Consider the following 24,343-nt stretch of genomic DNA (forward strand, 5'->3'; position numbering starts at 1 on the left):
CGCCCTTCAACGAAAACTCAAGATCTTCGCAATTTAACATCGCAAAGGCCTTTAGATTAGGCATACCAAATTTGGTGTTGATTTGAATAACTCTCTAGGAGGAGTTCGTTAAAATACAACACATGGAAATGACCAAAATTACACAAAATATGCTCATAATATAAAAATAACCGACTTCCTGTTGGGTTTAGAATTTCGCTCCAAGAGTCTTTTTTGTAGGTATTGGTGTGTTACATATGTGTGCCAATTTTCGTGCATGTACGTGAAACATAGCTGGAAGGCTGTTGATTTTCTTGGTATAGGTGGCGCTGTCGAGCCATTTTGCCACACCCTCTTCTGAATCCTATATCAGATGAAAATTTTCACCAGGTTTGACGCGTGTGCAAAGTTTCATGACTTTTTGAGCATGTTAAAGCCCTCAAAATGCGATTCATTCGGGAGAAGAAGAAGAAGAAGAATAATAATAATAATTAAAGCTGCAAGCAGCGATGAAAGGGCCCTCGCACCCGGGCTCACCGGCAGCGAGTGGCTTTAGTTAATAGGTGAACGGTGAGAAATATGCGTTTAAACTCATAAATATAAGTAGAATATATCAATGTTTATTCCATATATGTGCCAATCTTCCTGTTGCCAGCAGGTGGCGCTATCATTATAGTGGAATATTGGCCTTCAGATGTGTTCAGGGCAGGACTTTTGTCGAACATGTGAAGTTTGGGGAGGATTGGACATTTTATGCCTGAGTTACAAGAACATCGTATTTCATGGCGAAACATCAAAATTTGTCAGGCCGCCATGGACACGCCCTTTAACGAAACCTCAAGATCTTCGCAATTTAAGATCGCAAAAGGCTTTAGATTACACTGACCAAGTTTGGTGTTGATCTGAATAAATCTCTAGGAGGAGTTCGTTAAAGTACAACCCCTGAAAATGGCAAAAACAACACCAATTTTGAAGGGAAAATTCAAAATAACCGACTTCCTGTTGGGATCCGGATTTCGTACCAAGAGACTTTTTTGTAGGTATTGGTGTGTTACATGTGTGTACCAATTTTTGTACATGTACGTGAAACATAGCTCGAGGCGCACTCCGTTGAAAGTGTATAGGTGGCGCTATAGAGCCATTCTGCCACACCCGGTGGAATATTGGCCTGCAGATCTGTTCAGGTCAGGCCTCTTATCACACATGTGAAGTTTGGGGAAGATCGGACATTTTATGCCTGAGTTATAACATCTTTTATTCCCATGGCGAGACATCGAACTTCGTCGCGGCGCCATGAACAAGCCTTTTAACGAAAACTCAAGATCTTCACAACTTAACATCGCACAGGCCTTTAGATTAGACTGACCACAAAAAAGACATTGATGTCATAAAATTTCTAGGAGTAGTTCGTCGCAGCGTAAAATATGTCACTTCCTGTTGCCAATAGGTGGCGCTCTGACTATAACTGAATATGGGCATGTCAATCTGTTCAGGTTCGGAGTCTCATCAAACATGTGAAGTTTGGGGCAGATTGGTCATTGTATGTGTGAGTTATAGCAACTTCATTTTTCATGGCGAATCATCGAAATTCGCCAGGCCGCCACGGACACGCCCTTCAACGAAAAGTCAGGATCTTCGCAATTTAACATCGCAAAGGCCTTTAGATTAGGCATACCAAATTTGGTGTTGATTTGAAGAACTCTCTAGGAGGAGTTTGTTAAAATACAAAACATGGAAATGACCAAAATTACACAAAATATGCTCATAATATTAAAAATAACCGACTTCCTGTTGGGTTTAGAATTTCGCTCCAAGAGTCTTTTTTGTAGGTATTGGTGTGTTACATATGTGTGCCAATTTTCGTGCATGTACGTGAAACATAGCTGGAAGGCTGTTGATTTTCTTGGTATAGGTGGCGCTGTCGAGCCATTTTGCCACACCCTCTTCTGAATCCTATATCACACGAAAATTTTCACCAGGTTTGACGAGTGTGCAAAGTTTCATGACTTTTTGAGCATGTTAAAGCCCTCAAAAATGCGATTCATTCGGGAGAAGAAGAAGAAGAAGAAGAAGAAGAATAATAATAAAAAACAAAGCAGATACAAGAGGGTCCTCGCACCTCGGTGCTCGGGCCCTAATAAAATATAGCTGCAAGCAGCGATGGCGGGCTCAAGCCACCAGTGCCATCGCCACCCCGGTGGGATCAGGTAAACTGTGCCCAGCGGGCACATGCATTCACAATATCCCTCTGGCAGTGAGGTTTTAAAGGATATGGCAGTTAAAGGGTTAATCCGAATCATCTAGACTTTAAAATCACATTCACAGAACAATATATATATATATAACTTTAGTAACACTTTACAATAAGATTCCATTCATAAACATTATGTTAACATGAACAATATTTATATAGCATTCATTCATGTCAGTTAATATTCCAAACTTAAACATTAAAACATTGTTTTATTGTGATTTTTTTCAAGCACATTTTACCAATTCCAAACCATATCAATCTTAATAACTACCATTATTTTTTATTTAATCATTTATGAGTGCTATACAATAGTCCAGGAAAGCTGGAAGAGAAAAACAGGTCAAGAAGAACTAACAAAAAGAATTGCAAAATAATTAGGAAATAATGTGAAGATTAATTTTTAGTCAATTCTGCAAGACAGACTTTCAGGAAAGGAGGTGGAATAAAAATCTTTAATAAATCTCTATGGCAACACCATTTAAGCTATCCTAAACCCATTCACAATTTAACATCTCAGTATATTGGCATCATGTTGAAAAAGGAGTATGGAGTAGTATGAGGAGGAGTATGAATTCATTTACAGGCTGATTTTATCATAAATCCACAATAAAATTTCTGAGTTCTGTATCAATCTGTGTTGTTGTTTGTTTATTTTTATCTTTTATTTTTCATAGGAAGATAACTTACTCTCCTTTTTAATAAATGTGCTTATAAACCAAGGACAAGCTATTTATAGCTGTATTTATAAACTGCTTACTACTGACTATTAATATTGGGACAAGGTTTTATAAAGCATGAACTGACTATTTACTAATGAGTGCAGTTATTATAAAGTGTTATCAATGCATTTGCTAATGTTAACAAATTAGACATTATTTTACAGTGTTATCAAATCCTTAAATGACTCATAAGCATTTGTGAAAGTTCTGCTTGCATTACAGCTTAGTATTGATCTGTGAGCTGAACAGATTTACTGTTACATCCATGAGATTATGTAAATTCAAATAAATATAATGTCACAGTATGTCATAGGTCAGTATCAAATGAGTTTGAAATTATTATTTGCAGCACAAATAAGTTTTTTTTAGGATTTTTAAAAATCCCTAAAACTGTCAGAAAAAGTTTAAGGCCTAAGCTATTTCTATGTGAGTGGCTAAATTTATTTTTGTTTTTATAATTGTAATACACAAACTATGAAATTATACAAAATGTATAAAAAGGTAAATAAATAAATACGCACACATTAAAAAAGCAGCCAAGTCGAATGAGTTTCCTTTTTTATATAGATTAAAATTGAAGACAGAAGCAAGTGGTAAATGTGGTCACTTTAATATTCAAATCCAGTAGATCCAGTTTATGTTCACGTGGCTGTTTTCGTTTATATTCGCCAAGCTATTATGTGTTTTGAAATAATCTTGTCCGTGATGTGTTCGTTCGTACGACGAAAGACAGAAACCTGCAGCTCGAGAGATATGTTATTCTGCCAGTCGCGCTTTCAAATAGTCTTGCACACTTAAACAGGTCACAAACACCTGCATTTAGCTCTTGTTGTGTTACAATGGGTTTATTGTGTGCATTTGTGGTAATATTATATTTAAAAAAGCTCTTAAACAAGAATAAATTCGTTTGTTTTGAGCTCGACACTGTACGCGCTGATCGGAGATTTCAGATAGGCAGCCACAAATATTTCATTTTCACACAAACAGTTCAAAAACATCTTAATTTAGCTCTTGGTGTGTTCTAATTGGTTGATTGTGTGATATCGCTGTAATAATTTATTTTTAAAAGCTTTAAAACAGGAATAAATTCGTTTTCTCTGAGCTCTTTACTCCAGACCCTCGTGATCACAGCGGTGATTCATCTCTCCTATTTCTCACGTATCTCTGGCCAGAAATAATTTATCCATGAGCCCTGAACCGGTAATAATCAGATATGTTGGTTTAGCTTGTCAGTGTGAATTAAATCTAAGTATTTGTTTGTATTTTTAACCGATTTAAAAGTGAAAGTAAAAGTCCGGGAATTGAACCTGTAGGGGCGCTATTTCTCTCAGACAATGGAAGTCTGAAACACATATACTCAAACAGAGGGACAGAGTGAGATGAGATGTCTGACAGTTTTTTAATTTTCTGTTATCCATACAGTGTTGTAAAGTCGTGAAACTATGCATATTTCCTCAGAATGACTTTTTCATCTGTATGAAAAAATTCTTTGACGTGTTTGGAAGCTGCAATTTAAAAATACAATAATGATTCCCTTTGTAAGGCCATTTAAAAAAATCACCACGGCAAAACCATTCAAGCTATCCAAAATCCATTCACAATTTAAGTTCCTATCAGAAATACTGATGTGTGTTCAGAGTTTTGTGAAATTCTAAGTATGTTATTTGCCTCAAAATCACCTGAGAAGTATTCCAGTTTGACATGTTGCCACGGCAACAATTTTTTTAGATATCAATATCCCCCTTGCAGATTTATATCAGCTGTGTTTTAACATTATTCTGATGAAGTTTGAAGCAAATCGAGTAATAATAAGATGCTGAATTAAAATCATTTTGAAAATGACACACTTCCTTCTGCCAGTTGGTGGCGCTATAACTTTGACTCCTAATAGTCACATATATGCGATCGACATTATACAACGAATAATCTGATGAAGTTTGATTAAAATCAGGAAATGTATGTGGATGGTATTAGACACTTCCTGTTTCTAATTTCTCGCCATAATTTCAACGACTCGCCACGAGCAAACCGTTCGAGATATCAAAAATCCCCTGGCAATTTTTCATCCCCAGTGTCTTGAGATCATGTTGACCGAGTTTGGCGGCAATCGAGAAAAAAACCTATGACAAGTATTTCAAATTCCAGAGCATGCGCTTTTTACATAACTCTAAATAGCTGACTTCCTGTTGGGTGGAGCCTATGACATGCAATACGAAAGTTGTTCGGCACGATGAGATCTATATGTGTACTGAGTTTCATATGAATATGTGCAAGTATGTGTGAGCTATACATCAACATTTCTGACTGTGTTCCAGGGGGCGCCGTAGAGCCCCTGTGCCACGCCCGGGTCCCAGCCTCTGCAGGCTCCTAAAGGCCACAGATTCCAAAGTGTGTGCAAATTTTCAAGAGTTTTTGAGTATGTTAAGGACCCCAAAAGCCCCCACAACTTTGACGAAAAATTTGAATACTAAACCCTAAATAGCCAACTTCCTGTTGGGCGGAGCCCATGATATGCAATACAAAAGTTGTTTGGATTGATGAGATTTATATGTGTACCGAGTTTCATACGTCTACGAGCAAGAATGTATGATATATGGCCCTCCATATTCCAGGGGGCGCTGTAGAGCCCCTGTGCCACGCCCGTGTATCAGTCTCTGCCCGGCCCTAATGGCCGCAGGTTCCAATCTGTGTGCCAATTTTCAAGACTTTTTAAGCACGTTAAGGGCCCCAAAAGCCCCCGAGACGTTGGAAAAAAATAATAATAATAATAATAATAATAATAAAAAATAATCCTAAGGAAAACAATAGGCCTCTCGCCCTTTGGGCTTGAGCCCTAAATATAGCTGCAAGCAGCGATGGCGGGCTCAAGCCACCAATGCCAACGCCACCCCGGTGGCATCAGGTAAACTGTGCCCAGCGGACACATGCATTCACAATAGCCCTCTGGCAGTGAGGTTTTAAAGGATAAGGCAGTTAAAGGGTTAATCAGAATCATCAAGACTTTAAAATCACATTCACAGTACAATATATATATATATATATATATATATATATATATATATATATATATATATATATATATAACTTTAGTGACACTTTACAATAATATTTCATTTCTAAATATTATGTTAACATGAACAATATTTATATAGCATTCATTCATGTCAGTTAATATTCCAAACTTAAACATTAAAACATTGTTTTATTGTGATTTTTTTCCAAGCACATTTTACCAATTCCAAACCATATCAATCTTAATAACTACCATTATTTTTTATTTAATCATTTATGAGTGCTATGCAATAGTCCTGTAAAGCTGGAAGAGAAAAACTCTTTATATTCATGTGTGCAGAATTATTGGGCATGTTTTCTTTTAAAGATGAAATGCGGTAACTGTAAAGCCCATGAGAAATATCAAACACAAATGCAATACAGAAATTGATAAGTTAAGACTTGGCCATTGTACAAAAAATGCTGACTGGGTCATGAGGTCAGAAAAGAAGAAGAAAAAAACAGGTCAAGAAGAACTGACAAAAAGAATTGCAAAATAATTAGGAATTAATGTGAAGATTAATTTTTAGTCAATTCTGCAAGACAGACTTTCAGGAAAGGAGGTGGAATAAAAAAGAGCTCCTAAATCTTAATCCCGGATTCTGGAAGATATATTCCTCAAACCATCGGACAAGAGGAGGTGGTGCTGGTCCTTCACGAGTCACTCTAATCGGTTCATAAAGCCTATATATAAAGTCTTAATATATAGTATTTCACAATACTTCATGGTATTCTAATTAAATCATTTTTTGGAATCTTTGATCTCTCAGAACCTGACACATTGTAATTCTGAGACTCCAGGAAAGTGGCAGTTCTGTAAAATGTTGGCGCTGGAGACTAAATGCTCCCTGATAGTTTCACACCTAATTCACTTACACACACACACACACATTACCCACAGTGAGAGAGGGACAGAGTGACATTAGATGTATGATAGTTTTTTAATTTTTTTTATCATCCATATAGTGTTGTATAGTCATGAAACTATGCATATTTCCTCAGAATGACTTGTCTTCTATGTGTACATTTTTTTGAAGTGTTTAGAAGCTGCACTTTAAAAAAATAAAAGACGTTTACTGGTTACTTTTTTACTGTTATTTCAATAAATCACCATGACAAAACCATTCAAGCTATCCAAAATTCATTCGCACCTGTTCTGTAAGATAAATTCTTTAAACAGTGGTAAAAGAGGATGTGGTGCTGATCCTTCAAGAGTCACTCAAAACTTATCTGTCCATAAAGCCTATAAAGAATTATTTCTTAATATACAGTTCACAATACTTCAGCTTGTTATTCTAATTAAGTGAGGGTCATTTTATCAGTAAATACATAAAATTCATATTATTTTTCTTTGAAAGATTTCTATAAATGATTTAAATCATACTCGTTTCTACAATAATTATTTAAAAGTAATCCTATAGCTCCATCTGGTGGCCATTATTGGTACTAAGAATTGCAAGCTTGATTTATAAGTTATGATAGTTTTAATTTTATGCTGGCTCTTGAAAATGATAAAGCTATGAAACTTACTGTGCTTCCTCCTTCAAATGATGACTTCTACATATATAAAAAAATATGAAGAGTTGAAATTAAAAATTTTAAAGATATCGTAAAAAAACTATTGCATTTTTTTATGTTACTTTAATAAATCGCTATGGCCACACCATTTAAGGTATCCTAAACCCATTCGCAATTTAACATCTTCAGTATATTAGCATCATGTTGAAAAAGTTTGGTGTGAACTACTTATGTCTTCTCGGAGGAGTATGAATTCATTTTTAAATGCTGATTTTATCATAAATCCACAATAAAATTTTTGAGTTCTGTATCAATCTGTGTTGTTGTTTGTTTATTTTTATTTTTTTTAATTTTTCATAGGAAGATAACTGACCCTTTACTCTCCTTTTTAATAAATGTGCTTATAAACCAAGAACAAGCTATTTATAGCTGTATTTATAAACTGCTTACTACTGACTATTAATATTGGGACAAGGCTTTATAAAGCATAAACTGACTATTTACTAATGAGTGCAGTTATTATAAAGTGTTACCAATGCATTTACTAATGTTAACAAATTAGACATTATTTTACAGTGTTATTAAAACCATTAATGACTTATAAGCATTTGTGAAAGAAGCTTAGTCTTGATCTGTGAACTGAACAGTTTTACTGTTACATCCATGAGATTTTAAAAATGTAGATACATGTCATGTCACAGGATGGAATAGGTCAGTATCAAATGAGTTTGAAATTATTATTTGCAGCACAAATAAGTATTTTTAGAATTTTGTTTTTAATTCCTGAAACTATCAGAGAAGGATAAGGCCTAAGAGATTTCTTAAGCTGTAATGAAAACAGCAATGTTAGCAACAGCAACAAAAAATAACAATTTAAAATACTTTTTTTTTTCTGGTGATTAAAGAGATGATTAAGTCTCTCTCTCTCTCTTTCTCTCTCTCATTGTATCTGCCACTCAGCTCATGCCCATCCCCCACTCACACACACACACTCACACACACACATGCACTCAGTCAGCACACATACATTGCTCAAACAGAGTGACAGAGTGAGTTAAGAAGTCTGACAGTTTTTTAATTTTCTTTTAATCATACAGTATTGTAAAGTCATGAAACTATGCATATGTCCTCAGAATGATTTGATCTCTGTATGAAATTTTTTTTAAGTGTTTGGAAGCTGCAATTTAAAAATACAAGACAATTAATGATTCCCTTTTTACTGTCATTTCAAAAAATCACCACGACAAAACGGTTCAAGCTAACCAAAATCCGTTCGCAATTTAACTTCCTCAATGTTTTTTCAACATGTAGACAAAGTTTGGTGAGTATAGTGAACATTTCCTCTGAGGAGAATGCATTAAATCAGAGCTCAATTTAAATATTCAAATCAAAATAGCCGACTTCCTGTTGGTCGTAGCTGATGACTGTGAATTAGAAAGTTGTCCGTCTTGAAAAGAACAATTTATGTACCAAGTTTGGTGTCTGTAGCTAAAACTAACCCCCCCACTTTTGACAAAAGGTGGCGCTATAGCGTGCCTCCTTCACGCCCTTTTAAAAGCTTTTGCCATTGTCTAGCTATCACTAATACTGATAAGTGTTTTGAGTTTCATGTAAATCTGAGGTTGTTGTCTGCCTCAAACTCATCATAACAGAACATTCAAGTTTGACACGTTGCCATGGCAACACCATATTAGATATCAATATCCCCACAACAGATTTACATCGGCCGTGTTTTGTCATTATTCTTATGAAGTTTGAAGCAAATCGAGTAAAAATAAGATGCTGAATTAAAAGCATTTTGAAAATGACTCACTTCCTGCTGCCAGTTGGTGGTGCTATAACGTTGACTCTTAATAGTCACATATATACGATCGGTATCATACAACGAACAAACCAATGAAGTTTGATCAAATTCAGGAAATGTATGTGGATGTTATTAGACATTTCCTGTTTCTCATTTCTCGCCATAATTTCCATGCCTCGCTACGGGCAAACCGTTCAAGATATCAAAAATCCCCTCGCAATTTTTCATCACCAATGTCTTGAGATCATGTTCACCGAGTTTCGTGGCGAACGGGTTGAAAACCTCAGAGGAGTATTTCAAATTCCAGAGCATGCTTTTTTTAAATAGCCCTGAATAGCTGACTTCCTGTTGGGCGGAGCCTATGACATAAAGTGTGAAAGTTGTTCGGCTCAATGAGATCTATAAGTGTACCGAGTTTCATATAAATACATGCAAGTCTGTGTGAGCTATGGTTCAAGATTTCTGAAGGTGTTCCAGGGGGCGCTGTAGAGCCCCTGTGCCACGCCCGGGTCCCAGCCTCTGCAGCGTCCTGATGGCCGCAGATTCCAATGTGTGTGCCAATTTTCAAGAGTTTTTGAGCATGTTAAGGCTTAAAATTTAAAAAAAAAAATTATTTAAAAAAAAAATAATAAGAATAATCCTTAGAAGAACAATAGGGCTCTTCGCCCCTACGGGCTTGAGCCCTACAAACAAAGCAGATACAAGAGGGTCCTCGCACCTCGGTGCTCGGGCCCTAATTAAAGCTGCAAGCAGCGATGAACGGGCCCTCGCACCCGGGCTCACCGCCATCGTGTGGCTTTAGTAAAAAGGTGAACGTTGAGAAATATGCATTTAAACTCATAAATATAAGTGCAATATATCAAAGTTTATTCCATATGTGTGCCAATCTTCCTATTGCCAGCAGGTGGCGCTATCGTTATAATGGAATATTGGCCTTCAGATGTGTTCAAGCCAGGACCCTTATCACACATGTGAAGTTTGGGCAAGATCGGACATTTTATGCCTGAGTTATAACATCTTTTATTCCCATGGCGAGACATCGAACTTCGTCATGGCGCCATGGACACACCTTTTAACAAAAACTCAAGATCTTCACAACTAAACATCACACAGGTCTTTAGATTAGACTGACCACAAAAAAGACATTGATGTCATAAAATTTCTAGGAGTAGTTTGTCGCAGTGTAAAATATGTAACTTCCTGTTGCCAATAGGTGGCGCTATGACTATAACTGAATATTGGTATGCAGATCTGTTCAGGTCAAGAGTCTTATCCAACATGTGAAGTTTGGGGCAGATTGGACAATGTATGGTCTGAGTTACAGCAACTTCCTTTTTCATGGCGAAACATCGAAATTTGTCAGGCCGCCATGGACCCGCCCTTTAACGAAACCTCAAGTCCTTCGCAATTTATTATCGCAAAGGGCTTTAGATTACACTGACCAAGTTTGGTGTTGATCTGAATAAATCTCTAGGAGGAATTCGTTAAAGTACAACCCCTGAAAATGGCAAAAACAACACCAATTTTGAAGGGAAAATTCAAAATAACCGACTTCCTGTTGGGATCTGGATTTCGTACCAAGAGACTTTTTTGTAGGTATTGGAGTGTTACATGTGTGTACCAATTTTTGTACATGTACGTGAAACATAGCTCGAGGCACACTCCGTTGAAAGTGTATAGGTGGCGCTATCGAGCCATTCTGCCACACCCGGTGGAATATTGGCCTGCAGATCTGTTCAGGCCAGGAGTCTTATCACACATGTGAAGTTTGGGGAAGATCGGACATTTTATGCCTGAGTTATAACATCTTTTATTCCCATGGCGAGACATCGAACTTCGTCGCGGCGCCATGAACAAGCCTTTTAACAAAAAGTCAAGATCTTCACAACTGAACATCGCACAGGCCTTTAGATTAGACTGACCACAAAAAAGACATTGATGTCATAAAATTTCTAGGAGTAGTTCGTCGCAACGTAAAATATGTCACTTCCTGTTGCCAATAGGTGGCGCTATGACTATAACTGAATATGGGCATGTCAATCTGTTCAGGTTCAGAGTCTCATCAAACATGTGAAGTTTGGGGCAGATTGGTCATTGTATGTCTGAGTTATAGCAACTTCATTTTTCATGGCGAATCATAGAAATTCGCCAGGCCGCCACGGACACGCCCTTCAACGAAAACTCAAGATCTTCGCAATTTAACATCGCAAAGGCCTTTAGATTAGGCATACCAAATTTGGTGTTGATTTGAATAACTCTCTAGGAGGAGTTCGTTAAAATACAACACATGGAAATGACCAAAATTACACAAAATATGCTCATAATATTAAAAATAACCGACTTCCTGTTGGGTTTAGAATTTCGCTCCAAGAGTCTTTTTTGTAGGTATTGGTGTGTTACATATGTGTGCCAATTTTCGTGCATGTACGTGAAACATAGCTGGAAGGCTGTTGATTTTCTTGGTATAGGTGGCGCTGTCGAGCCATTTTGCCACACCCTCTTCTGAATCCTATATCAGATGAAAATTTTCACCAGGTTTGACGCGTGTGCAAAGTTTCATGACTTTTTGAGCATGTTAAAGCCCTCAAAAATGCGATTCATTCGGGAGAAGAAGAAGAAGAAGAAGAAGAAGAAGAATAAAAAACAAAGCAGATACAAGAGGGTCCTCGCACCTCGGTGCTCGGGCCCTAATTAAAGCTGCAAGCAGCGATGAACGGGCCCTCGCACCCGGGCTCACCGCCATCGTGTGGCTTTAGTAAAAAGGTGAACGTTGAGAAATATGCATTTAAACTCATAAATATAAGTGCAATATATTAAAGTTTATTCCATATGTGTGCCAATCTTCCTATTGCCAGCAGGTGGCGCTATCGTTATAATGGAATATTGGCCTTCAGATGTGTTCAAGCCAGGACCCTTATCACACATGTGAAGTTTGGGCAAGATCGGACATTTTATGCCTGAGTTATAACATCTTTTATTCCCATGGCGAGACATCGAACTTCGTCATGGCGACATGGACATGCCTTTTAACAAAAACTCAAGATCTTCACAACTAAACATCACACAGGTCTTTAGATTAGACTGACCACAAAAAAGACATTGATGTCATAAAATTTCTAGGAGTAGTTTGTCACAGTGTAAAATATGTCACTTCCAGTTGCCAATAGGTGGCGCTATGACTATAACTGAATATTGGCATGTAGATCTGTTCAGGTGAAGAGTCTTATTAAACATGTGAAGTTTGAGGCGGATTGGACATTGTATGTGTGAGTTATAGCACCATCATTTTTCATGGCGAATCATCGAAATTTGTCAGGCCGCCATGGACACGCCCTTTAACGAAACCTCAATTCCTTCGCAATTTAACATGGCAAAGGGCTTTAGATTACACTGACCAAGTTTGGTGTTGATCTGAATAAATCTCTGGCAGGAGTTCGTTAAAATACAACCCCTGAAAATGACAAAAACAACACCAATTTTGCAGGGAAAATTAAAAATAACCGACTTCCTGTTGGGATTCGGATTTCGTACCAAGAGACTTTTTTGTAGCTATTGGTGTGTTACATATGTTTACCGATTTTCGTACATGTATATGACATGTAGCTCGAGGCGCACTCCATTGAAAATGTATAGGTGGCGCTATCGAGCCATTTTGCCACACCCAATGGAATATTAGCCTCCAGATGTGTTCAGGTCAGTACTCTTATCAAACATTTGAAGTTTGGGCAAGATCTGATATTTTATGACTGAGTTACAACAACAACTACTCCCATGGCGAGACATCGAACTTTGACATGGCGCCATGGACACGCCCTTTAACGAAAACTCAAGATCTTCTCAATTAAACATCGTACAGGCCTTTAGATTAGACTGACGACAAAAAACACATTGATATCAAAAATTTCTAGGAGTAGTTTGTCGCAGCGTAAAATATGTCACTTCCTGTTGCCAATAGGTAATTAAATTTTAATTTTAATTACTATACTAATTACTAAAATAAACTAAATAACTTGCCAGTAGCAGTTTCTAACACATGGCTAACCTTCTTGAAATTCAACACAATGGTCAACGAATCTGCCAATAAACCTGTTCAGGTGGCTCCTCACTTACTCCCGAAGCACCCAGACGTGTTAAACCCTCGGAATTCGACTGACCACAAACAGCCTGTTTTTTTACAATAGGGTAGATTGTACGTTGCAAGTCCACATCTCAGCTTTCTGAAGAGATATCAAGCTAAAACTTGCTTTCCCATGCTAGTCTGGACACGTGCTACCCCTGTGGTGAGTTTCAAGTAAGATTGGAGAAACTCAACAATTTGACCAACAAAAATCACCAAGAGACATTTTCGAGTTTCTCCTGTGCTCTTGAAACTTTGGGTTTGTTAGTTTGAGACTAGCACAGGAAGGCAGATTTCAGCTTGATATCACACTGCAAGTGTTTAATTCCGAGGTAAGTTAAGGGTAGCGTTTCAGGAAACTCCGCATATACTGCCAGGCCGAATGAACTCTGTCCTCTTGTGTGTGGGACTTACGCAGATTGTCTATTTGCTTTCGGGCACATCACAGTATAAATATTTTCCCAAAAAGCACTATTGTTAGCCTGTGGAGTTTCTGTAGTGTAGTGGTCATCACGTTCGCCTAACACGCGAAAGGTCCTCGGTTCGAAACCGAGCAGAAACAGCTGTCACTTTTGAAGAAATGTATAAACACCTTTGAGCCGACAGTTGGCTTCAGAAGGTTTAACGTTTATGCGCATATTGCCGAGCCTGCACAGAACGATTTCAGACTTTTTTTGGTAGTGGGTTTCCGTAGTGTAGTGGTTATCACGTTCGCCTCACACGCGAAAGGTCCCCAGTTCGAAACTGGGCGGGAACACTGCATCTCTTTTCACAATTGTTTAGGTGGGTTTCTGTTGAGGAGGAACTCAACGCTTCCAAGGCTTTGCGGCCAAGAGGCATGAGTACAGTCACTAAAGGTATAGTTGATTCAGAAATGAAAGAGCAGTCATTGTTTGACCTTAACCTATCCCACAACCGTGACATTCCAAGCCTGCTTGGCTTTCTTCTGAGGAACACGAAAAAAGAGATTTGTCTGAGTGGCCCTCTGTTGAGCAGCAGCTCTGCATCACGAAGGCCCTTCTCTACACAGGTGTAGAGATTTCCTGATAAAATGATGCAAGCCGTAGCAGTTTCTAACACATGGCTAACCTTCTTGAAATTCAACACAATGGTCAACGAATCTGCCAATAAACCTGTTCAGGTGGCTCCTCACTTACTCCCGAAGCACCCAGACGTGTTAAACCCTCGGAATTCGACTGACCACAAACAGCCTGTTTTTTTACAATAGGGTAGATTGTACGTTGCAAGTCCACATCTCAGCTTTCTGAAGAGATATCAAGCTAAAACTTGCTTTCCCATGCTAGTCTGGACACGTGCTACCCCTGTGGTGAGTTTCAAGTAAGATTGGAGAAACTTAACAATTTGACCAACAAAAATCACCAAGAGACATTTTCGAGTTTCTCCTGTGCTCTTGAAACTTTGGGTTTGTTAGTTTGAGACTAGCACAGGAAGGCAGATTTCAGCTTGATATCACACTGCAAGTGTTTAATTCCGAGGTAAGTTAAGGGTAGCGTTTCAGGAAACTCCGCATATATAGATACCTTCTAAAAATATAAGGTATTTGCAGACTGAAGAGCGCAACGGAATCTGTCATTTGATTCGCGCTCCACGATGCTTGCGATGAAAAGATCTGACACCTCTTTGGCTGCAGGCTTCAATAGTGTAGAGGTTATCACGGTCAAAATCGTTCAGGAGGGTTTCTGTTGAGGAGGAACTCAACGCTTCCAAAGCTTTGCGGCCAAGAGGCATGAATACAGTCACTAAAGGTAAAGTTGATGCAGAAATGAAAGAGCAGATATTGTTTGACCTAAACCTAACCCACAACTGTGACATTCCAAGCCTGCGTGGCTTTCTTCTGAGAAACACCAAAGAAGAGATTTTAGGGAACTCTGCGTAGACTGCCACGCCGAATGAAATCTGTCCTCTTGTGTAAGGGTCTTTTTCCGCCTAGGCCATCAAGTAAGGGCAGGGCCTCAAGGGGCGCCTAAAAGGGGGTACGTGGCAGGCCGTCCTTAGACCCCTGCGCGCCGGCCCTCTCTGTCCCAATAATCACCTGTGTCACCACAAACAGCCCATCTGTCCCTCTCACCGCCTATGTGACCACTAACTGCCCTTCTGTCCACTGGTAATACAAAGACTGTGACCACAAGCAGTCTGTGTGTCCCCTTGACGAACTTTAAAACACATCCATCTGGAGTGTTATTTCCTGATAAAATGATGCAAGCCGTAGCAGTTTCTAACACATGGCTAACCTTCTTGAAATTCAACACAATGGTCAACGAATCTGCCAATAAACCTGTTCAGGTGGCTCCTCACTTACTCCCGAAGCACCCAGACGTGTTAAACCCTCGGAATTCGACTGACCACAAACAGCCTGTTTTTTTACAATAGGGTAGATTGTACGTTGCAAGTCCACATCTCAGCTTTCTGAAGAGATATCAAGCTAAAACTTGCTTTCCCATGCTAGTCTGGACACGTGCTACCCCTGTGGTGAGTTTCAAGTAAGATTGGAGAAACTCAACAATTTGACCAACAAAAATCACCAAGAGACATTTTCGAGTTTCTCCTGTGCTCTTGAAACTTTGGGTTTGTTAGTTTGAGACTAGCACAGGAAGGCAGATTTCAGCTTGATATCACACTGCAAGTGTTTAATTCCGAGGTAAGTTAAGGGTAGCGTTTCAGGAAACTCCGCATATACTGCCAGGCCGAATGAACTCTGTCCTCTTGTGTGTGGGACTTACGCAGATTGTCTATTTGCTTTCGGGCACATCACAGTATAAATATTTTCCCAAAAAGCACTATCGTTAGCCTGTGGAGTTTCTGTAGTGTAGTGGTCATCACGTTCGCCTAACACGCGAAAGGTCCTCGGTTCGAAACTGAGCAGAAATAGCTGTCACTTTTGAAGAAATGTATAAACACCTTTGAGCCGACAGTTGGCTTCAGAAGGTTTAACGTTTATGCGCATATTGCCGAGCCTGCACAGAATGATTTCAGACTTTTTTTGGTAGTGGGTTTCCGTAGTGTAGTGGTTATCACGTTCGCCTCACACGCGAAAGGTCCCCAGTTCGAAACTGGGCGGGAACACTGCATCTCTTTTCACAATTGTTTAGGTGGGTTTCTGTTGAGGAGGAACTCAACGCTTCCAAGGCTTTGCGGCCAAGAGGCATGAGTACAGTCACTAAAGGTATAGTTGATGCAGAAATGAAAGAGCAGTCATTGTTTGACCTTAACCTATCCCACAACCGTGACATTCCAAGCCTGCTTGGCTTTCTTCTGAGGAACACGAAAAAATAGATTTGTCTGAGTGGCCCTCTGTTGAGCAGCAGCTCTGCATCACGAAGGCCCTTCTCTACACAGGTGTAGAGATTTCCTGATAAAATGATGCAAGCCGTAGCAGTTTCTAACACATGGCTAACCTTCTTGAAATTCAACACAATGGTCAACGAATCTGCCAATAAACCTGTTCAGGTGGCTCCTCACTTACTCCCGAAGCACCCAGACGTGTTAAACCCTCGGAATTCGACTGACCACAAACAGCCTGTTTTTTTACAATAGGGTAGATTGTACGTTGCAAGTCCACATCTCAGCTTTCTGAAGAGATATCAAGCTAAAACTTGCTTTCCCATGCTAGTCTGGACACGTGCTACCCCTGTGGTGAGATTCAAGTAAGATTGGAGAAACTCAACAATTTGACCAACAAAAATCACCAAGAGACATTTTCGAGTTTCTCCTGTGCTCTTGAAACTTTGGGTTTGTTAGTTTGAGACTAGCACAGGAAGGCAGATTTCAGCTTGATATCACACTGCAAGTGTTTAATTCCGAGGTAAGATAAGGGTAGCGTTTCAGGAAACTCCGCATATATAGATACCTTCTAAAAATAGAAGGTATTTGCAGACTGAAGAGCGCAACGGAATCTGTCATTTGATTCGCGCTCCACGATGCTTGCGATGAAAAGATCTGACACCTCTTTGGCTGCAGGCTTCAATAGTGTAGAGGTTATCACGGTCAAAATCGTTCAGGTGGGTTTCTGTTGAGGAGGAACTCAACGCTTCCAAGGCTTTGCGGCCAAGAGGCATGAATACAGTCACTAAAGGTAAAGTTGATGCAGAAATGAAAGAGCAGATATTGTTGGACCTAAACCTAACCCACAACTGTGACATTCCAAGCCTGCGTGGCTTTCTTCTGAGAAACACCAAAGAAGAGATTTTAGGGAACTCTGCGTAGACTGCCACGCCGAATGAAATCTGTCCTCTTGTGTAAGGGTCTTTTTCCGCCTAGGCCATCAAGTAAGGGCAGGGCCTCAAGGGGCGCCTAAAAGGGGGTACGTGGCAGGCCGTCCTTAGACCCCTGCGCGCCGGCCCTCTCTGTCCCAATAATCACCTGTGTCACCACAAACAGCCCATCTGTCCCTCTCACCGCCTATGTGACCACTAACTGCCCTTCTGTCCACTGGTAATACAAAGACTGTGACCACAAGCAGTCTGTGTGTCCCCTTGACGAACTTTAAAACACATCCATCTGGAGTGTTATTTCCTGATAAAATGATGCAAGCCGTAGCAGTTTCTAACACATGGCTAACCTTCTTGAAATTCAACACAATGGTCAACGAATCTGCCAATAAACCTGTTCAGGTGGCTCCTCACTTACTCCCGAAGCACCCAGACGTGTTAAACCCTCGGAATTCGACTGACCACAAACAGCCTGTTTTTTTACAATAGGGTAGATTGTACGTTGCAAGTCCACATCTCAGCTTTCTGAAGAGATATCAAGCTAAAACTTGCTTTCCCATGCTAGTCTGGACACGTGCTACCCCTGTGGTGAGTTTCAAGTAAGATTGGAGAAACTCAACAATTTGACCAACAAAAATCACCAAGAGACATTTTCGAGTTTCTCCTGTGCTCTTGAAACTTTGGGTTTGTTAGTTTGAGACTAGCACAAGAAGGCAGATTTCAGCTTGATATCACACTGCAAGTGTTTAATTTCGAGGTAAGTTAAGGGTAGCGTTTCAGGAAACTCCGCATATACTGCCAGGCCGAATGAACTCTGTCCTCTTGTGTGTGGGACTTACGCAGATTGTCTATTTGCTTTCGGGCACATCACAGTATAAATATTTTCCCAAAAAGCACTATTGTTAGCCTGTGGAGTTTCTGTAGTGTAGTGGTCATCACGTTCGCCTAACACGCGAAAGGTCCTCGGTTCGAAACCGAGCAGAAACAGCTGTCCCCTTTTGAAGAAATGTATAAACACCTTTGAGCCGACAGTTGGCTTCAGAAGGTTTAACGTTTATGCGCATATTGCCGAGCCTGCTCAGAACGATTTCAGACTTCCTTAGGTAGTGGGTTTCCGTATTGTAGTGGTTATCACGTTCGCCTCACACGTGAAAGGTCCCCAGTTCGAAACTGGGCGGGAACACTGCATCTCTTTTCACAATTGTTTAGGTGGGTTTCTGTTGAGGAGGAACTCAACGCTTCCAAGGCTTTGCGGCCAAGAGGCATGAGTACAGTCACTAAAGGTATAGTTGATGCAGAAATGAAAGAGCAGTCATTTTTTGACCTTAACCTATCCCACAACCGTGACATTCCAAGCCTGCTTGGCTTTCTTCTGAGGAACACGAAAAAAGAGATTTGTCTGAGTGGCCCTCTGTTGAGCAGCAGCTCTGCATCACGAAGGCCCTTCTCTACACAGGTGTAGAGATTTCCTGATAAAATGATGCAAGCCATAGCATTTTCTAACACATGGCTAACCTTCTTGAAATTCAACACAATGGTCAACGAATCTGCCAATAAACCTGTTCAGGTGGCTCCTCACTTACTCCCGAAGCACCCAGACGTGTTAAACCCTCGGAATTCGACTGACCACAAACAGCCTGTTTTTTTACAATAGGGTAGATTGTACGTGGCAAGTCCACATCTCAGCTTTCTGAAGAGATATCAAGCTAAAACTTGCTTTCCCATGCTAGTCTGGACACGTGCTACCCCTGTGGTGAGTTTCAAGAAGAATGGAGAAACTCTACAATTTGACCAACAAAAATCACCAAGAGACATTTTCGAGTTTCTCCTGTGCTCTTGAAACTTTGGGTTTGTTAGTTTGAGACTAGCACAGGAAGGCAGGTTTCAGCTGGATATCACGCTGCAAGTGTTTAATTCCGAGGTAAGTTAAGGGTAGCGTTTCAGGAAACTCAGCATATACTGCCAGGCCGAATGAACTCTGTCCTCTTGTGTGTGGGACTTACGCAGATTGTCCTGCAGATAACTGGAGAACTGCTTGGTTTGCTGCTAAAAATAGAAGGTATTTGCAGACTGAAGAGCGCAACGGAATCTGTAATTTGATTCGCGCTCCACGATGCTTGCGATGAAAAGATCTGACACCTCTTTGGCTGCAGGATTCAATAGTGTAGAGGTTATCACGGTCAAAATCGTTCAGGTGGGTTTCTGTTGAGGAGGAACTCAACGCTTCCAAGGCTTTGCGGCCAAGAGGCATGAATACAGTCACTAAAGGTAAAGCTGATGCAGAAATGAAAGAGCAGATATTGTTTGACCTAAACCTAACCCACAACTGTGACATTCCAAGCCTGCGTGGCTTTCTTCTGAGAAACACCAAAGAAGAGATTGTAGGGAACTCTGCGTAGACTGCCATGCCGAATGAAATCTGTCCTCTTGTGTAAGGGTCTTTTTCCGCCTAGGCCATCAAGTAAGGGCAGGGCCTCAAGGGGCGCCTAAAAGGGGGTACGTGGCAGGCCGTCCTTAGACCCCTGCGCGCCGGCCCTCTCTGTCCCAATAATCACCTGTGTCACCACAAACAGCCCATCTGTCCCTCTCACCGCCTATGTGACCACTAACTGCCCTTCTGTCCACTGGTAATACAAAGACTGTGACCACAAGCAGTCTGTGTGTCCCCTTGACGAACTTTAAAACACATCCATCTGGAGTGTTATTTCCTGATAAAATGATGCAAGCCGTAGCAGTTTCTAACACATGGCTAACCTTCTTGAAATTCAACACAATGGTCAACGAATCTGCCAATAAACCTGTTCAGGTGGCTCCTCACTTACTCCCGAAGCACCCAGACGTGTTAAATCCTCGGAATTCGACTGACCACAAACAGCCTGTTTTTTTACAATAGGGTAGATTGTACGTGGCAAGTCCACATCTCAGCTTTCTGAAGAGATATCAAGCTAAAACTTGCTTTCCCATGCTAGTCTGGACACGTGCTACCCCTGTGGTGAGTTTCAAGAAGAATGGAGAAACTCTACAATTTGACCAACAAAAATCACCAAGAGACATTTTCGAGTTTCTCCTGTGCTCTTGAAACTTTGGGTTTGTTAGTTTGAGACTAGCACAGGAAGGCAGGTTTCAGCTTGATATCACGCTGCAAGTGTTTAATTTCCGAGGTAAGTTAAGGGTAGCGTTTCAGGAAACTCAGCATATACTGCCAGGCCGAATGAACTCTGTCCTCTTGTGTGTGGGACTTACGCAGATTGTCTATTTGCTTTCGGGCACATCACAGTATAAATATTTTCCCAAAAAGCACTATCGTTAGCCTGTGGAGTTTCTGTAGTGTAGTGGTCATCACATTCGCCTAACACGCGAAAGGTCCTCGGTTCAAAACCGAGCAGAAACAGCTGTCCTCTTTTGAAGAAATGTATAAACACCTTTGAGCCGACAGTTGGCTTCAGAAGGTTTAACGTTTATGCGCATATTGCCGAGCCTGCACAGAATGATTTCAGACTTCTTTAGGTAGTGGGTTTCCGTAGTGTAGTGGTTATCACGTTCGCCTCACACGCGAAAGTTCCCCAGTTCGAAACTGGGCGGGAACACTGCATCTCTTTTCAAAATTGTTTAGGTGGGTTTCTGTTGAGGAGGAACTCAACGCTTCCAAGGCTTTGCGGCCAAGAGGCATGAGTACAGTCACTAAAGGTATAGTTGATGCAGAAATGAAAGAGCAGTCATTGTTTGACCTTAACCTATCCCACAACCGTGACATTCCAAGCCTGCGTGGCTTTCTTCTGAGGAACACAAAAAAAGAGATTTGTCTGAGTGGCCCTCTGTTGAGCAGCATCTCTTCATCACGAAGGCCCTTCTCTACACAGGTGTAGAGATTTCCTGATAAAATGATGCAAGCCGTAGCAGTTTCTAACACATGGCTAACCTTCTTGAAATTCAACACAATGGTCAACGAATCTGCCAATAAACCTGTTCAGGTGGCTCCTCACTTACTCCCGAAGCACCCAGACGTGTTAAACCCTCGGAATTCGACTGACCACAAACAGCCTGTTTTTTTTACAATAGGGTAGATTGTACGTGGCAAGTCCACATCTCAGCTTTCTGAAGAGATATCAAGCTAAAACTTGCTTTCCCATGCTAGTCTGGACATGTGCTACCCCTGTGGTGAGTTTCAAGAAGAATGGAGAAACTCTACAATTTGACCAACAAAAATCACCAAGAGACATTTTCGAGTTTCTCCTGTGCTCTTGAAACTTTGGGTTTGTTAGTTTGAGACTAGCACAGGAAGGCAGATTTCAGCTTGATATCACACTGCAAGTGTTTAATTACGAGGTAAGTTAAGGGTAGCGTTTCAGGAAACTCTGGCATATACTGCCAGGCCGAATGAACTCTGTCCTCTTGTGGTGTGGGACTTACGCAGATTGTCCCGCAGATAACTGGAGAATGCTTAGTTTGCTTGCTAAAAATACAAGGTATTTGCAGACTGAAGAGCGCAACGGAATCTGTAATTTGATTCGCGCTCCACGATGCTTGCGATGAAAAGATCTGACACCTCTTTGGCTGCAGGATTCAATAGTGTAGAGGTTTATCACGGGTCAAAATCGTTCAGGTGGGTTTTCTGTTGAGGAGGAACTCAACGCTTCCAAGGCTTTGCGGCCAAGAGGCATGAATACAGTCACTAAAGGGTAAAGCTGATGCAGAATGAAAAGAGCAGATTTGTTTGACCTAAACCTAACCCACAACTGTGACATTCCAAGCCTGCGTGGCTTTCTTCTGAGAAACACCAAAGAAGAGATTTTAGGGAACTCTGCGTAGACTGCCATGCCGAATGAAATCTGTCCTCTTGTGTAAGGGTCTTTTTCCGCCTAGGCCATCAAGTAAGGGCAGGGCCTCAAGGGGCGCCTAAAAGGGGGTACGTGGCAGGCCGTCCTTAGACCCCTGCGCGCCGGCCCTCTCTGTCCCAATAATCACCTGTGTCACCACAAACAGCCCATCTGTCCCTCTCACCGCATATGGTGACCACTAACTGCACCCTTCTGTCCACTGGTAATACAAAGACTGTGACCACAAGCAGTCTGTGTGTCCCTTGACGAACTTTAAAACACATCCATCTGGAGTGTTATTTCCTGATAAAATGATGCAAGCCGTAGCAGTTTCTAACACATGGCTAACCTTCTTGAAATTCAACACAATGGTCAACGAATCTGCCAATAAACTGTTCAGGTGGCTCCTCACCTTACTCCCGAAGCACCCAGACGTGTTAAACCCTCGGAATTCGACTTGACCACAAACAGCCTGTTTTTTTTACAATAGGGTAGATTGTACGTGGCAAGTCCACATCTCAGCTTTCTGAAGAGATATCAAGCTAAAACTTGCTTTCCCATGCTAGTCTGGACACGTGCTACCCCTGTGGTGAGTTTCAAGAAGAATGGAGAAACTCTACAATTTGACCAACAAAAATCACCAAGAGACATTTTTCGAGTTTTCTCCTGTGCTCTTGTAAACTTTGGTTTGTTAGTTTGGACTAGCACAGGAAGGCAGGTTCCAGCTTGATATCACGCTGCCAAGTGTTTAATTCCGAGGTAAGTTAAGGGTAGCGGTTTCAGGAAACTCAGCATATACTGCCAGGCCGAATGAACTCTGTCCTCTTGTGTGTGGACTTACGCAGATGTCTATTTGCTTCGGGCACATCACAGTATAAATTATTTTCCAAAAGCACTATCGTTAGCCTGTGGAGTTTCTGTAGTGTAGTGGTCATCACATTCGCCTAACACGCGAAGGTCCTCGGTTCAAACGAGCAGAAACAGCTTTCCTCTTTTGAGAAATGTATAAACACCTTTGAGCCGACAGTTTGGCTTCAGAAGGTTTAACGTTTATGCGCATATTGCCGAGCCTGCACAGAATGATTCAGACTTCTTTAGGTAGTGGGTTTCCGTAGTGTAGTGGTTATCACGTTCGCCTCACACGCGAAATTCCCCAGTTCGAAACTGGGCGGGAAACTGCATCTCTTTTCAAAATGTTAGGTGGGTTTTGTGAGGAAGGAACTCAACGCTTCCAAGGCTTTGCGGCCAAGAGGCATGAGTACAGTCACTAAAGGTATAGTTGATGCAGAAATGAAAGAGCAGTCATTGTTTGACCTTAACCTATCCCACAACCGTGACATTCCAAGCCTGCGTGGGCTTTCTTCTGAGGAACACGAAAGAAAGAGATTTGTCTGAGTGGCCCTCTGTGGAGCAGCATCTCTTCATCACGAAGGCCCTTCTCTACACAGGTGTAGATTTCCTGATAAAATGATGCAAGCCGTAGCAGTTTCTAACACATGGCGCTAACCTTCTTGAAATTCAACACAATGGTCAACGAATCTGCCAATAAACCTGTTCAGGTGGCTCCTCACTTACTCCCGAAGCACCCAGACGTGTTAAACCCTCGGAATTCGACTGACCACAAACAGCCTGTTTTTTTTACAATAGGGTAGATTGTACGTGGCAAGTCCACATCTCAGCTTCTGAAGAGATATCAAGCTAAAACTTGCTTTCCATGCTAGTCTGGACATGTGCTACCCTGTGGTGAGTTTTCAAGAAGAATGGAGAAACTCTACAATTTGACCAACAAAAATCACCAAGAGACATTTTCGAGTTTCTCCTGTGCTCTTGAAACTTTGGGTTTGTTAGTTTGAGA

General features: G+C 40.8%; 7 non-coding genes across 7 annotated transcripts; all 7 read left to right on the top strand.

Moving 5' to 3' along the window:
- Window positions 1-13,931: 13,931 nt before the first annotated feature.
- Window positions 13,932-14,004, top strand: trnav-aac (transfer RNA valine (anticodon AAC)). The gene has a single exon. It is a non-coding gene; the product is annotated as a tRNA-Val (tRNA).
- Window positions 14,005-14,126: 122 nt separating this feature from the next.
- On the top strand, window positions 14,127-14,199 carry trnav-cac (transfer RNA valine (anticodon CAC)). Its single transcript has one exon. It is a non-coding gene; the product is annotated as a tRNA-Val (tRNA).
- Window positions 14,200-16,258: 2,059 nt separating this feature from the next.
- On the top strand, window positions 16,259-16,331 carry trnav-aac (transfer RNA valine (anticodon AAC)). The gene has a single exon. It is a non-coding gene; the product is annotated as a tRNA-Val (tRNA).
- Window positions 16,332-16,453: 122 nt separating this feature from the next.
- On the top strand, window positions 16,454-16,526 carry trnav-cac (transfer RNA valine (anticodon CAC)). The gene has a single exon. It is a non-coding gene; the product is annotated as a tRNA-Val (tRNA).
- Window positions 16,527-18,585: 2,059 nt separating this feature from the next.
- trnav-aac (transfer RNA valine (anticodon AAC)) lies at window positions 18,586-18,658 on the top strand. The gene has a single exon. It is a non-coding gene; the product is annotated as a tRNA-Val (tRNA).
- A 2,331-nt stretch (window positions 18,659-20,989) lies between these two features.
- Window positions 20,990-21,062, top strand: trnav-aac (transfer RNA valine (anticodon AAC)). Its single transcript has one exon. It is a non-coding gene; the product is annotated as a tRNA-Val (tRNA).
- Window positions 21,063-21,185: 123 nt separating this feature from the next.
- trnav-cac (transfer RNA valine (anticodon CAC)) lies at window positions 21,186-21,258 on the top strand. The gene has a single exon. It is a non-coding gene; the product is annotated as a tRNA-Val (tRNA).
- The last annotated feature ends 3,085 nt before the right edge of the window (window positions 21,259-24,343 follow it).

Source organism: Carassius auratus, unplaced genomic scaffold (genome assembly GCF_003368295.1).
Source record: "Carassius auratus strain Wakin unplaced genomic scaffold, ASM336829v1 scaf_tig00008707, whole genome shotgun sequence".
In the NCBI taxonomy this organism is placed as follows: Eukaryota; Metazoa; Chordata; class Actinopteri; order Cypriniformes; family Cyprinidae; genus Carassius; species Carassius auratus.